A 13747-nucleotide genomic window follows, 5' to 3' on the forward strand; every position below is an offset into this window, starting at 1 on the left:
TTGGATTAATATATGAACACAAGAATACAGAAAGAAAAAACAATTTGCAGAGAAAGAATGATATTTAGTACATTTATTCTCAAAACATTAATGTGCTATAAAAGAGATATTAAGAACTTGGGGTATACTGGTTTGAAAGACAGCAGATAACTCACTGGTGAAGATAGAGTTTTAAATATCTAAAGACAGAGTATACAATAGAGTAAACAGTAAAAAAAAAAAAAGGCAGGGGTGCTCGTGTCCTTGGACCATGATAAGTTAGGGAACGATCAAAGGATAGAGGTACACATGGGAAGAAAAAGCAAAAGAAGATATCTGGGCATCAAAGTTGGGAATTTCAAGAGCCACTGCCAGACTTTGGAAAATTAAACAATATTGTTGTGAATTATCTAATCTCAACATTACTTACAGGTTTCTCCAAAATTTTGATCCAATAGAGACTTTAGTATTGTTTAATGCACTTACCCTTGGACAGCAAGGAGATCAAACCAGTCAATCCTAAAGGAAATCAACCCTGAATATTCACTGGACAGACTGATTCTGAAGCTGAAGCTCCAATCCTTTGGTCACCTAATGCGAAGAGCTGACTCATTGGAAAAGACCCTGATGCTGGGAGGGATTGAAGGCAGGAAAGGGGACGACAGAGGATGAGATGGTTGGATGGCATCACCGACTCAATGGACGTGAGTTTGAGCAAGCTCCAGGAGATGGGAAGGATAGGGAAGCCTAACATACTGCAGTCCATGGGGTCACAAAGAGTCGGACACGACTGAGAGATTGAACAGCAAAAGTGCATTTAGTGTTGCTTTATATGATGCTGTGTTTATATGTTTATGTTTTCTAAAATTTTAAACTTATATTTGATATGTGAATGTATGAAGGCATGTGTGTGTTTGTGTGTCTGTGTAGCTACTCAATCATAAAAGCACCTGAGTTTATAACTGACAATAATGAAGCTTGTGGTATAATTTGGATATGGCTCCAGCCTGAAAAATCTTCCAACTTTATGACAAGAAAGAAAAATAACTGTAATTGGTTTAGAGTTTATCTAACATATCTAACTAATTATTCCTGTGCAATACTGGGCGAATTGCTGTCTTTTTCAACACACTGTATAGTGTTAAAAACGAGAAACAAAGTCCAAGAAAGTTCCTCTCAACCACATCTGTTTCACAGAACTCAACTATAGTCTTCCTCTATCAATGGATAGGAAGCTATTTTCAGGAAAATAAAATGATGGTAACTTCAGCATACAGATAATGAATTTGTAATATAAAGAGTTCATACATCTTAGATTTCAGTAATTCCTCTTGACAAACAAGTGCAAGAGTCATTAAAACATTTGTTCAAGCTCTATCGACAGAGATTCTTCGTAAAAATTTGGATGATGGCATGTATATTTGACACACTTTGCCATTTTGAAGTTAATACACAATATGTCATCTGGTATTCAGAATTCCTTGAGCTATGCAGGTAATACTTTTGTTGAAAGTGGAAGCTTAAGGGAATTTTTTGATATACATTTAGCAAGAGCTGGAAGCCAGTCCAGTTATGACTAGCCATCTATACTTACCTTTGAATCTCACTAACTTTGAGTGAGATGAAATTATGGCACATGAAATTACTTTGTTATGTTAGTTATTCTATTCCAGGAATACCCCTTTGATTAAGTGCAGGTGCAGAGCATTATTTTAAGTTCTGTTTTACTAGGGTCACATGAAAAGCTTTCAGTAAATTGCATAAAATGGTAATTTAGTGTAACAAATAGCGCACAAGTAACTAGAGTATGCCCAGGTAAGCTGTCTAAACACAAGAGAATCTCAAACACATCTGTGTAACATCTGGAAGAGCACTATGATGACATTTCAAATTTTTGCTTTAATTCTGTTAAATGGTAATAGTAATATTAAAGTGTCACTGTTTCAAAGAATGAAGGTGACACTGGAAAGAGGGAAACCAAATACAAGTCTTACTATTTACCTTTTGGTCAGTTCTACATCACTACTTCACCTCACCATCCTTAAAACAGGTCACTTCACTTGATTCATTCCTCAGGCCAGAATACCAGACAGAACTTGTGAGGCCTTCAAACTACCTCAGGGAAAAAGTAAATGTATGTATCTGGTCAGAGAAAATTTTAGAGATCTGAAAAAATTAGAGATCTGAAGGTGACTCATTTTGAGTTTAGATTGTTGATGTTGCATTTCCCTGAAAATTCTAAAAAGAGATCTGTTTCTGTCCAACCCTCAAATCACAAGGCCACAGTTAGACTACCATTGTATACCGTGTTTGACCACATTATTGGTATAGTCTCAGTGCTTTTGCTGTACCAAGAAAGTTATATATTTTGTGAAAACGATAGTAAAGATTTTCAATAGAAAATCTTCTATCTTCGATAGAAAACCTTCTCCTGTCACATCACATTATGTGAAAGAAAGACTGGTAGAATAATTAGTCTAAGGATTTTAGGTCCAGTACAGATTTTGATAGTCTGAATATGACTTAATATAATCATTAATATCAAAAGGCAAAAGTTGTATTTTGTCATAGGGAACCTGTGAAAAAGATCTTTGAGTCAGTTATCTATAAAACAGTGCATTAGAAAAATTTAACAATGCTTTCTATCATCCATCTCAGTGATTACACATAGTATATCCTTAATAAATACATTGTGAATAATATTCCATTTTTTTCTATACTGAAATCTCCTATAGCAGTTCCTACACTGTGCATTCATGCTAAGTTCCTTCAGCCATGTCCAATTCTTTGCAACGCTATGGACTGTAGCCTGCCAGGCTCCTCTGTCCATGAGATTCTCCAGGCGACAAATACTGGAGTGGTTGCTGTGTCCTCCTCCAGGGGATCTCCCTGACCCAGGGGTTGAACCTATATCTCTTACATTTCCTGCATTGGTAGGCAGGCAGATTCTTTACCACTATTGCCACCTGTGAAGCCCACAATGTACTGGAACCCAACTGTAAATTACTTTGTATTTTTCTTAATTTTCTAATTTGTTAAATGATATCGTAACTCCTTAAGGTCAAAAAGAGACACTTTTGTAAATCTCTTACACCTCCCAAAGTGTCTAATTGGTGCTACTCAAAAATGTTTTTAAAATAAATAATTTATAAATATCATATATAATTATTAGCCATAAACTTTCAAAAATTCCTGAAAGGAAATTTCAATGTTTCTTGAAAATGGAGTCCAATACCTCAAAAATCACAGTGATTTTTTTTCTGATTAAAATTACTCATTACTTTGTAAAACATTCTCAGTGAAATTAAAAATGCTGTGTATTTTATTCACTAGGCTACTTATATATAGTACCTCCTTTACATTAAGCCCCTTTTCCAAGTCAATAATTATTTCCGTTGGCACACTGGGTCTTTTTCCATGCTTGCATTTCTTTTCCAAACTGCAGAGACACTTACTGGAATACTGAATGTAAATTTTATGAATTTAAGACTATGTTCTCTTCACTTTCAAATTCCTTATAACAGTGTGTCCCACTGTGCTTTGTACAGTGGAGAAGCTCAAAACATTTTGTACATGAATGAATCATTCTTTCATAATATAACAATAATAACTATTTTGTAAACAACTTAAGAAATGAATTTATCCCATCCCAATGATTCTAGGATGACTGCACATGATAAAAAGGTTAGTATTAACAGACATTTATACTTTTCTCAAGAGGGCGACCTACTCAATCATCTAATTTTTGTGCTTTTATATAAAGGGACATATTGCAACCTTAAAAAGTTAACAAACAATGGAATAATAAACTTTAACCAACTCACAATTTGTGGTGAGTCACTTCATATTTAAAAATCCTACATCTTGGAAACAAAAAAGAGGGGTGGGGGTAAGAAAGAGAAGGATGAGAAGATAGAAGAGGAGAAAGAGAAAGGAGGAAAGAAATTATGTGAGGCCCAATTTATCCTGAAGTGATCAGAGTCTTAATAAAAACGTGTGCTATTGGTTAGGTAACCTGTTTAATGTATAGAAGTACCACACACTGTTCTATACAATTTAGCTCTTCTTACTTAACTAAATCACTCTGAAAAAATAGAAGTGCCATATGGTTAAACAAAATCTAGTTTCTCTTACCTCTCTCAGTAGTAGAGAAGAATTCATTTCAAAGTGAACTACACACATTTTCAACATTGCAGAATAAACTAAATTCATTTTGGCATTTAACTCAATTAGAAATAATATATTGTTGATTATGTATGTGCAGTTTATTCATTTGAATGTCTAGCACTCACAACTGATTAAATCAGATTATGCATTCTGAATATTAAACACATTAGATGATATTTCTAGATTTTTACTTCTGTACATTGAGGAACTCAATTTCATTTAAAGCCAGATAGCAATTAAAATGAAATTTTAAGATAAAGTGCCACAATCCATTCAAAATTGGTTTCACAGGTAGCCTTCTGATAATTTCTTTAGATATTGATTCTACAGTAATGTCATAAAACACATTAGGCAAAAATCCAGGAGGGGGAAAAAAGGCAGTAGGGATGGTGAAATGTAATAATCCTGGCCCAGTAAAGAATTAAATTTGATGAGATCACAAACTCTTTTCCCTCCTTTTTTACACTTATTCCAACTAAGCTGCTTTGAGATTGAAAGCTGAAAATAAAAGTTCAGTTATTTTGATGAGTGCTGCATACTATGTTTGGTATATGTAACCAAATTCAGGAAAAGAAATTCTGGTCCATTCTCCTTACTGGCTGGAGTGAGCAGCATATCCCTTTTCCAGGGGATCTTCCCAACCCAGAGATAGAACCCAGGTCCTCCCGCATTGCAGGCAGATTCTTTACCATCTAAGCCACCAGGGAAGCCCCCTTACTGCCTAATATTCCCATATCTGTATAACTCATATCTGTAGGTCTATCACACTATAAGATAAAAGAGAATTGAGACATTACAATCCAAGATAGTGTATAAAGTAAATGGAGTCAGGTGGTTTGAGTTAAAATCAAGACTAAAGACATTAGTTTTCTGACTAAAAGTATATTATTTTAGATTCTCTGAGCTTCTGATTCTTTTAACATAAAACATCATGTAAATCCATGGCTGATTCATAACAATGTATGACAAAACCCACTGGGAAAAAAAAAAAAATAAATAAAATAAAAAAAAATAAAATAAGACATTCCATTCAAAAAAAAAAAAAAAAACATCATAATACTAACTTAGTGACTGAACAACAACAAATGTAAACAAAAATTATTTTTAAAATATTAGGCTTCTGTAAAATGTGGACTAATGTTAACGGTAATAAAAACTATAGTTTAAAGAAGAAGATGACATTGTTGAAGAAACAGAAGGAGAAACTGAGATTTCTGGAACTCAGTCAAATTCTTCAACCCTGATGATTTAAGAAAGCAACACTCTCCATAACAATTAGTGATAAAATATCCTTGCTGTACAGACATCTAGTGACACCATCTACAGTAGAAACCATATTCTGTTTTATTTTCATGAAGAGTTGAATTGCCTATTTGGCTCATGTAATCCCTATAACTGATTTTTAATTTGACCTATTATTTTCACTTAATATCTATACCCCAAATCCCTCTTATCTGACTTTCCCACTCCTGATCAAGTGGCCCTTCATGTGTCCCAGTAGTATAATATACATAAGCCATTTACAGACTTTACCAAGTGTGTGTGTGTGTATGTGTGTGTGTGTGAAAGTCACTCAGTCGTGTCCAACTCTTTGCAACACCATGGACTATACAGTCCATGAAATTCTCCAGGCCAGAATACTGGAGTGGGTAGCCTTTCCTTTCTCCACAGACTTTACCATAAGTAGTATAAATCATGGATTTCTCAGTCCATGCTAAGCTTCTAGGAGTCAGGAGCTTGTATGCTCTGTATCGTTGGAAGTATCTGACTCATAGTAAGAACTTATTAAGCAATCCAAAGGATGTTGATCAAATACATTGTTTAAGTGGGAGTACGTTGCCTGATTTAGCAAACAAAAATACAGGATGTCCAATTGCATTTGAATTTCAGATATTCAACACAAATTTAGAACATACTTTTATGAAAAGTGTATTGTTTATCTTAATTTCAAATTTTATTAGGTGTTCTATATTTTATCTGGTGGTGCTGTTAAATGAGAAAGAAAAAATTTTAGATGGCTTCGAGGCAATTGAACTCAGATAACTACATCACAGAAATCATTTAAATTTAACTCTAAGTTAGAAACAATGCGTGTAAGGAAGAACAAAATCATTCAAGTTAAAAACATGAATTTACTGCTCAAATAAGCACAACAATTTCTTGTATACTAACCTTTTTAGTATACTTATTAGCATATTAAAAAAGAAAATAAAACAACTATAAAAGATATAGACCTTCAAATTAAAGATCAATTTTGCCCTTATTGTTTAGCATATATTCACGTCTCCATTTCTTTGAAGTTGGACTTAAGCAGTTAACTTGCTTAGCTCTATTCTATAGGTGTGGAAGTGACAATGTGTCAATTTCAAGTCTAGGTCTTAAGAAGAAACAGAACTGGGCATGGTACAATGGACTGGTTCAAAATTGGGAAAGGAGTATGTCAGAGCTCTATATTTTTACCCTGTTTATTTAAATTATATGCAGAGTACATCATGCGAAATGCTGGGCTAGATGAGTCACAAGTTGGAATCAAGATTGTTGGGAGAAATATCACCATCTCATATGCAGGTGACACCACCCTAAAGGCAGAAAGTGAAGAGGAAATAAAGGGCCTCTTGATGAAGAGGAGAGTAAAAAAGCTGGCTTTAAATTCAACATTTAAAAATTAAGATCATGGCATCTGGTCCCATCACTTCATGGCAAATAGATGGGAAAAAGTGGGAAAAGTGACAGACTTTATTTTCTTGGGCTCCAAAATCATTCCAGATGGTGACTGCGGCCTTGAAATTAAAAGACGCTTGCTCCTTGGAAGAAAAGCTAAGACAAACCTAGACAGCTTATTAAAGAGCAGAGACATCGCTTTGACATCTGTCTGGTCAAAGCTATGGTTTTTCTAGTCATGTATAGATGTGAGAGTTGGACTATAAAGAAGGCTGACTGCTGAAGAAGACTCTTGAGAGTCCCTTGGACTGCAAGGAGATCAAACCAGTCAACCCTATAGGAAATCAGTCCTGAATATTCATTGGAAGGGCTTCCATGGTGGCTCAGATGGTAAAGAATCTGCCTGCAGTGCTGCAGACTCCGGTTCGATGCCTGGGTCAGGAAGATATCCTGGAGAAGGAAATGACAGCCCACTCCGGTATTCTTACTAGAAAATCCCATGGACTGAGGAGCCTGGTGGGCTATGGTCCATGGGATCATAAGAGTTGGACACGACTTAGCAACTAAACCACCACCATTCATTGGAAGTACTGACACTGAAGATCCAATACTTTGACCACCTGATGCAAAGAGCCAACTCATTGGAAATGACCCTGATACTTGGAAAGTTTGAGGGCAGGAGGAGAAGGGGATGACAGAGGATGAGATGGTTGAATGCTATTATTGACTCAATGGACATGAATTTGAGGAAACTCTAGGAGATAGTGAAGGGCAAAGAAGCCTGGCACGCTGCAGTCCATGGGGTTGCAAAAAGTCAGACACAACTGAGCGACTGAACAACGTTTTTGCTTAGTCTGCTGGTAGAGTCAAATTCTTCTATGAAAAGAATATGCCCCAGGTAGCTGTTGCCTCTTTAGCCTAAACACTGGATTGAAACAGGTAAAGCCAAATCCAGAAACTCACAGCTTGAGGTAGAGTCACCCAAGCTGACCTGCACACTCGCCATTAAAGATTAAGGATATAATGTGGAATGCTACTCATGCTTTGTTGATATTATGCAACAGTAGCAAGTTGATCCAGCCACAGTTTTCACAAAAACACTCTTCATCACTGCTGTCCCAGGCAAACCTGTACAACTGGACCCTCAGCAGAGTTAAATGATATGTGTAAAGCATTTTTTCCCCTTTTCCTGAGTTCGGGGGAGGGGGAGACAAATTTACTTCCTTGGTTGTGTATTTATTATCTATATATTAAGTAAGTTTATCTTCCACTGTATCTTTGGGACATATTTGTAAGACTGTACTTGTTTACATCCTGCACTTAATGGGAACTAACTTTTTTTTTTTCTCCAAAACAAATGTACTCTGTGTATTGAGGAATCAGAGATGTCAAAAAAGTAATAGCATTACCTTGCATTTTAAAAAATCTTACTGGCAGAAAAATCATTAACCCCAGTATTCATTTTTTTTCCTTACCAAAAAAACATGAGTCAGTCCTGGTCCAAGAGAGAGAAAGCATCTATATTTCAAGGAGAAATAATATTTTTCTTTAGAGGAACTTATCCTGGGGACTATTCCCTTTGATTTTCTTCCTCACTATTCAAGGCTGCATAAATGCTATGAAATTACCTTGGAACTATTAAGCACATAGATGTATATTTGCTAGGAAATCAAAGGATATAACAACTACAGTTAGTCAGGAATTTTACAGAATTCCAACTGCGCACAAAGCAATATACAGATTTCCCCCCATTATTTGAAAGTAGAGGATGAAGCATTTCATAAGCTGAAATGGCATAAACTGAAGAAACAGTTACCTTAGGACAGTTCTTGCTAATGTATGCACAAAATGAATCAAATTAAAACACAGATACTCACATGGTCCATGAGGCTTGATCAAGATAGCAGAGTAGGGGGATACTGAGCTCACCAAACACACAAACATATCAAAAATAACCTACATGTGGAGTAATTCTTAGTGAAAAGGGGGAGACTGGCAGAAAGACTTTTCTATAACCAACACTGTAAAGAAACATTCACACAGGTTCAGACAGGAAGGGAAAAGAAGCCATCCCATAGAAGATGACACAGAATTGGGAGAGGGACAGATTACACAGGCCCTGGGGAGTAAATGGTTTGAACTACATATTGGGCACCCCAGTCTTGGAATTCAACACAAGGAAGATGAACCCCTAGGATGATTTGAAGACCAGTGGGACTGGCAGTAGGACTGTGTGAAACTTGGACTCTGCTTGTGAATAGTGCACATAATCTTGCTTGCTCCCAAAACAAGGCAGAAGCAGCAGACTGAGATGGCACAGGACTCTGGCCAGTTTTGGGTGACTACCCCAGCTTATGCACTGGCCCAAGTCAGCACCCAGTCTTGCACCTCTGGCTCTTCAGGACAGCTCCCTGGAAGGGAGAAGGCTGCCATTGCTGAGAAGAGTGCTCAACTGAGGGGGACTGAGCTGGCTCAGACCTGACACAGCATCTGAACAGGGTAGGGCAGCCAAGACTGGCACTCCTGGAGGACGCAGACTGGAAGCGGTCTGAAATTATGACTGGTATGCCAGAACTGCCCCAAGCACATGCCTGACCAACAGCAGGTGCATACTCCAGCCCTTCTTGATCCATCACTGCTCCCTTCTGGGGTGATGTTACTGATGCTGGGAAGAGGTAAAGCACAGATTTCAAACAACAGGATCAGCTTGAACTTGAAACACGGGGCTTCTGCCTCAGGACCTTAGGACCCACCCCTAACCCTATTAGAGGTTGTCAGCCATTGAGCAAAGAAATAGCCCTGATGCACACCAGACTCCTGACTTAACCCCTCCTTCTCCAACTCCACATCCCACCAAGGTGGTAGCTGTCAGCACACCCTCAGAGAAGATGTACCTCTTGTTCACTTCAGCTCCAGCTCTCTCACCAAAGCCACTGGACACAGACAGACTATCCAGGGACTCCCCTATACAAAGACATCCCTTCAAGATTAGAATACGTAAAAGCTCCGCATAATTTCACACAGATAAAGTTAAGCAAAATGAGAAGACAGAGAATAGAAAACAAGAAAAAAACCACTGAAAAAAACAACTAATGAAATATTCTTGTTTTTCTGTAGCTAATTTGTGTCTGACTCTTTGTGACACCAAAGACTGCAGCATGCCAGGCCTCCCTGTCCTTCACTGTTTACTGGAGTTTGCTCAAACTCATGTCCATTGTGTTGATGATGCCATCCAACCATCTCAAACTCTGTTGCCCCCTTCTCCTCTTGCCCTCAATCTTTTCCAGCATCAGGGTCTTTTCTAGTGAGTTGGTTCTTTGCATCAGGTGACCAAAGTAATGAAACTTCAGCTTCAACATCAGTCTTCCAATGAAAATTCAGGGTTGAGTTCCTTTAGGATTAACTGGTTGGTTCTCCTTGCAGTCCAAGGAATTCTCAAAAATCTTCTCTAGCATTACAGTTCAAAAGCATCAATTCTCCAGCACTCAGCCTTCCTATGGCTCAACTCTCACATCCACACATGACTACTGGAAAAGCCATAGCTTTAATTATATGGACCTATGTCATCAAAGTGATGGCTCTGCTTTTTAGTATGCTCTTTAGCTTAGTCATTTAATAAACCATATAAAGAGTTAAAAGCATTAATAAAATAACTGAACTTTGGAAAAAGAATAGACAAACACAGTAAGAATTTTAACAAAATATCAGAAAACATAAATAAGAATCAGTTAGGGCTGAAGAAAATAACTAAAATGAAAAACATACAAGAAGGAATTAACAGCAGAATTGGTAAACAGAAGAATATATAAGTGATCTGAAAGATAGAATAATGGAAGTCACACAATCAGAACAATAAAAAGAAAAAAAATTAACTAGGATATTTTAAGGAATCTCTGATGTAACATCAAGTGTAACAGCATTCATATCATAGGAGTCCTAGAAGAAGAAGAAGAGATAGAAAGGGGAAAAACAATGTATTTGATAAAATTATGGCTGAACAACTTTCTGGATCTTGAGATGAAAACAGAGATCCAGGTATAAGAAGCACAGAGATTCTCAAAGAAGATAAACCTCAAGAGACTCACACCAACACATATAATTAAAATGGCAAAATTAATGGTAGAGAATTCTAAAGGCAGCAAGAGTAAAACAAAAGTCCCATACAAGGGAACCCCCAAAAAAGGCTATCAGCTAAAATTTCTGCAGAAACTTTGCAGAAGGGGAGTGGCACAATATATTTATAATGCATAAAGTGAAAAACCCACAACCAAGATACTTTATCCAGCAATACTAAAATTTAAAATTGAAGGAAAGAGGAAGGACTTCTCAGACTATGAAAAACTAAGAGTTAAATAATACTAAGCCAGTCCTACACAAAATATTAAAGGGTCTTCTCTAAATGTAAAAAAAGAAGCAGCTACACAAAGAATTTATGGGAAAGAAAACAATCCCACTAAGAATAGGCAGATATACAGTAAAGGGTATGGAAGAACCACTTAATAAACAAGTACAAAGATTGAAAGACAAAAAATATAAAATAATATATAACTATGATGAACACTGAAGGGATAAACATGAAAATGGAATATATGACATCAGACACACACAAAAAAACTGGAAAGGGAAATAAAAAATGTAGACCTTTAAAAATGTCTTTACAGAAATACAAATGATCATAAGAGACTACTACCAGCAGCTATATGCCAATAAAATGGACAACTTGGAAGAAATGGACAAATTCTTAGAAAAGTATAACTTTCCAAAACTGAACCAGGAAGAAATAGAAGATCTTAACAAACCCATCACAAGCACAGAAATCAAAACTGTAATCAGAAATCTTCCAGCCAAAAAAAGCCCAGGACCAGATGGCTTCACAGCTGAATTCTACCAAAAATTTAGAGAAGAGCTAACACCCATCTTACTCAAACTCTTCCAGAAAATTGCTGAAGAAGGTAAACTTCCAAACTCATTCTATGAGGCCACCATCACCCTAATATCAAAACCAGACGAAGATGCCACAAAAAAAAGAAAACTACAGGCCAATATCACTGATGAATATAGTCAAAAATCCTTAACAAAATCCTAGCAAACAGAATCCAACAACATATTAAACAGATGATACATCATGACCAAGTGGGCTTTATCCCAGGAATGCAAGGATTCTTAAATATCCACAAAACAGTCAATGTAATACACCACATTAACAAACTGAAAGATAAAAACCATATGATTATCTCAATAGATGCAGAAAAAGCCTTTGACAAAACTCAACATCCATTTATGATAAAAACTCTCCAGACCAGGAATAGAAGGAACATACCTCAACATAGTAAAAGCTATATATGACAAACCCACATAAACATTATCCTCAATGGTGAAAAATTAAAAGCATTTCCTCTAAAGTCAGGAACAAGACAAGGGTGCCCACTCTCACCACTACTAGTCAACATAGTTTTGGAAGTGTTGGGCACAGCAATCAGAGCAGAAAAAGAAATAAAAGGGATCCAGATAGGAAAAGAAGAAGTAAAACTCTCGCTGTTTGCAGATGATATGATCCTCTACATAGAAAACCCTAAAGACTCTACCAGAAAATTACTAGAGCTAATCAATGAATATAGTAAAGTTGCAGGATATAAAATTAACACACAGAAATCCCTTGCATTCCTATACACTAACAATGAGAAAACAGCAAGAGAAATTAAGGAAACAATACCATTTGCCACTGCAACAAAAAGAATAAAATACTTAGGAGTATATCTACCTAAAGAAACAAAAGACCTATACATAGAAAACTATAAAACACTGATGAAAGAAATCAAAGAGGACACAAATAGATGGAGAAATATACTGTGTTCATGGATTAGAAGCATTAATATTGTGAAAATGAGTGTACTACCCAAAGCAATCTATAGATTCAATGCAATCCCTATCAAGCTACCAACAGCATTTTTCACAGAACTAGAACAAATAATTTCACAATTTGTATGGAAATACAAAAAACCTCGAATAGCCAAAACAATCTTGAGAAAGAAGAATGGAACTGGAGGAATCAACCTGCCTGACTTCAGGCTCTACTACAAAGTCACAGTCATCAAGACAGTATGGTACTGGCACAAAGACAGAAATATAGATCAATGGAACAGAATAGAAAGCCCAGAGATAAATCCAGGTACCTATGGATGCCTTATCTTCGACAAAGGAGGCAAGAATATACAATGTAGAAAAGACAACCTCTTTAACAAGTGGTGCTGGGAAAACTGGTCAACCACTTGTAAAAGAATGAAACTAGAACACTTTCTAACACCATACACAAAAATAAACTCAAAATGGATTAAAGATCTAAATGTAAGCCCAGAAAATATAAAACTCCTAGAGGAGAACATAGGCAAAACACTCTCTGACATAAATCACAGCAACATACTCTATGACCCACCTCCCAGAATATTGGAAATAAAAGCAAAAATAAACAAATGGGACCTAATGAAACTTAAAAGCTTTTGCACAACAAAGGAAACTATAAGCAAGGTGAAAAGACAACCTTCAGAATGGGAGAAAATAATAGCAAATGAAGAAACAGACAAAGGATTAATCTCAAAAATATACAAGCAACTCCTGCAGCTCAATTCCAAAAAAATAAATGACCCAGTCAAAAAATGGGCCAAAGAACTAAACAGACATTTCTCCAAAGAAGACATACAGATGGCTAACAAACACGTGAAAAGATGCTCAGCATCACTCATTATCAAAGAAATGCAAATCAAAACCACAATGAGGTACCATTACACGCCAGTCAGGATGGCTGCTATCCAAAAGTCTACAAGCAATAAATGCTGGAGAGGGTGTGGAGAAAAGGGGACCCTCTTACACTGTTCATGGGAATGCAAACTAGTATAGCCACTATGGAGAACAGTGTGGAGATTCCTTAAAAAACTGGAAACAG

This window comes from Dama dama, chromosome 13 (assembly GCF_033118175.1).
Source record: "Dama dama isolate Ldn47 chromosome 13, ASM3311817v1, whole genome shotgun sequence".
Taxonomy (NCBI): domain Eukaryota; kingdom Metazoa; phylum Chordata; class Mammalia; order Artiodactyla; family Cervidae; genus Dama; species Dama dama.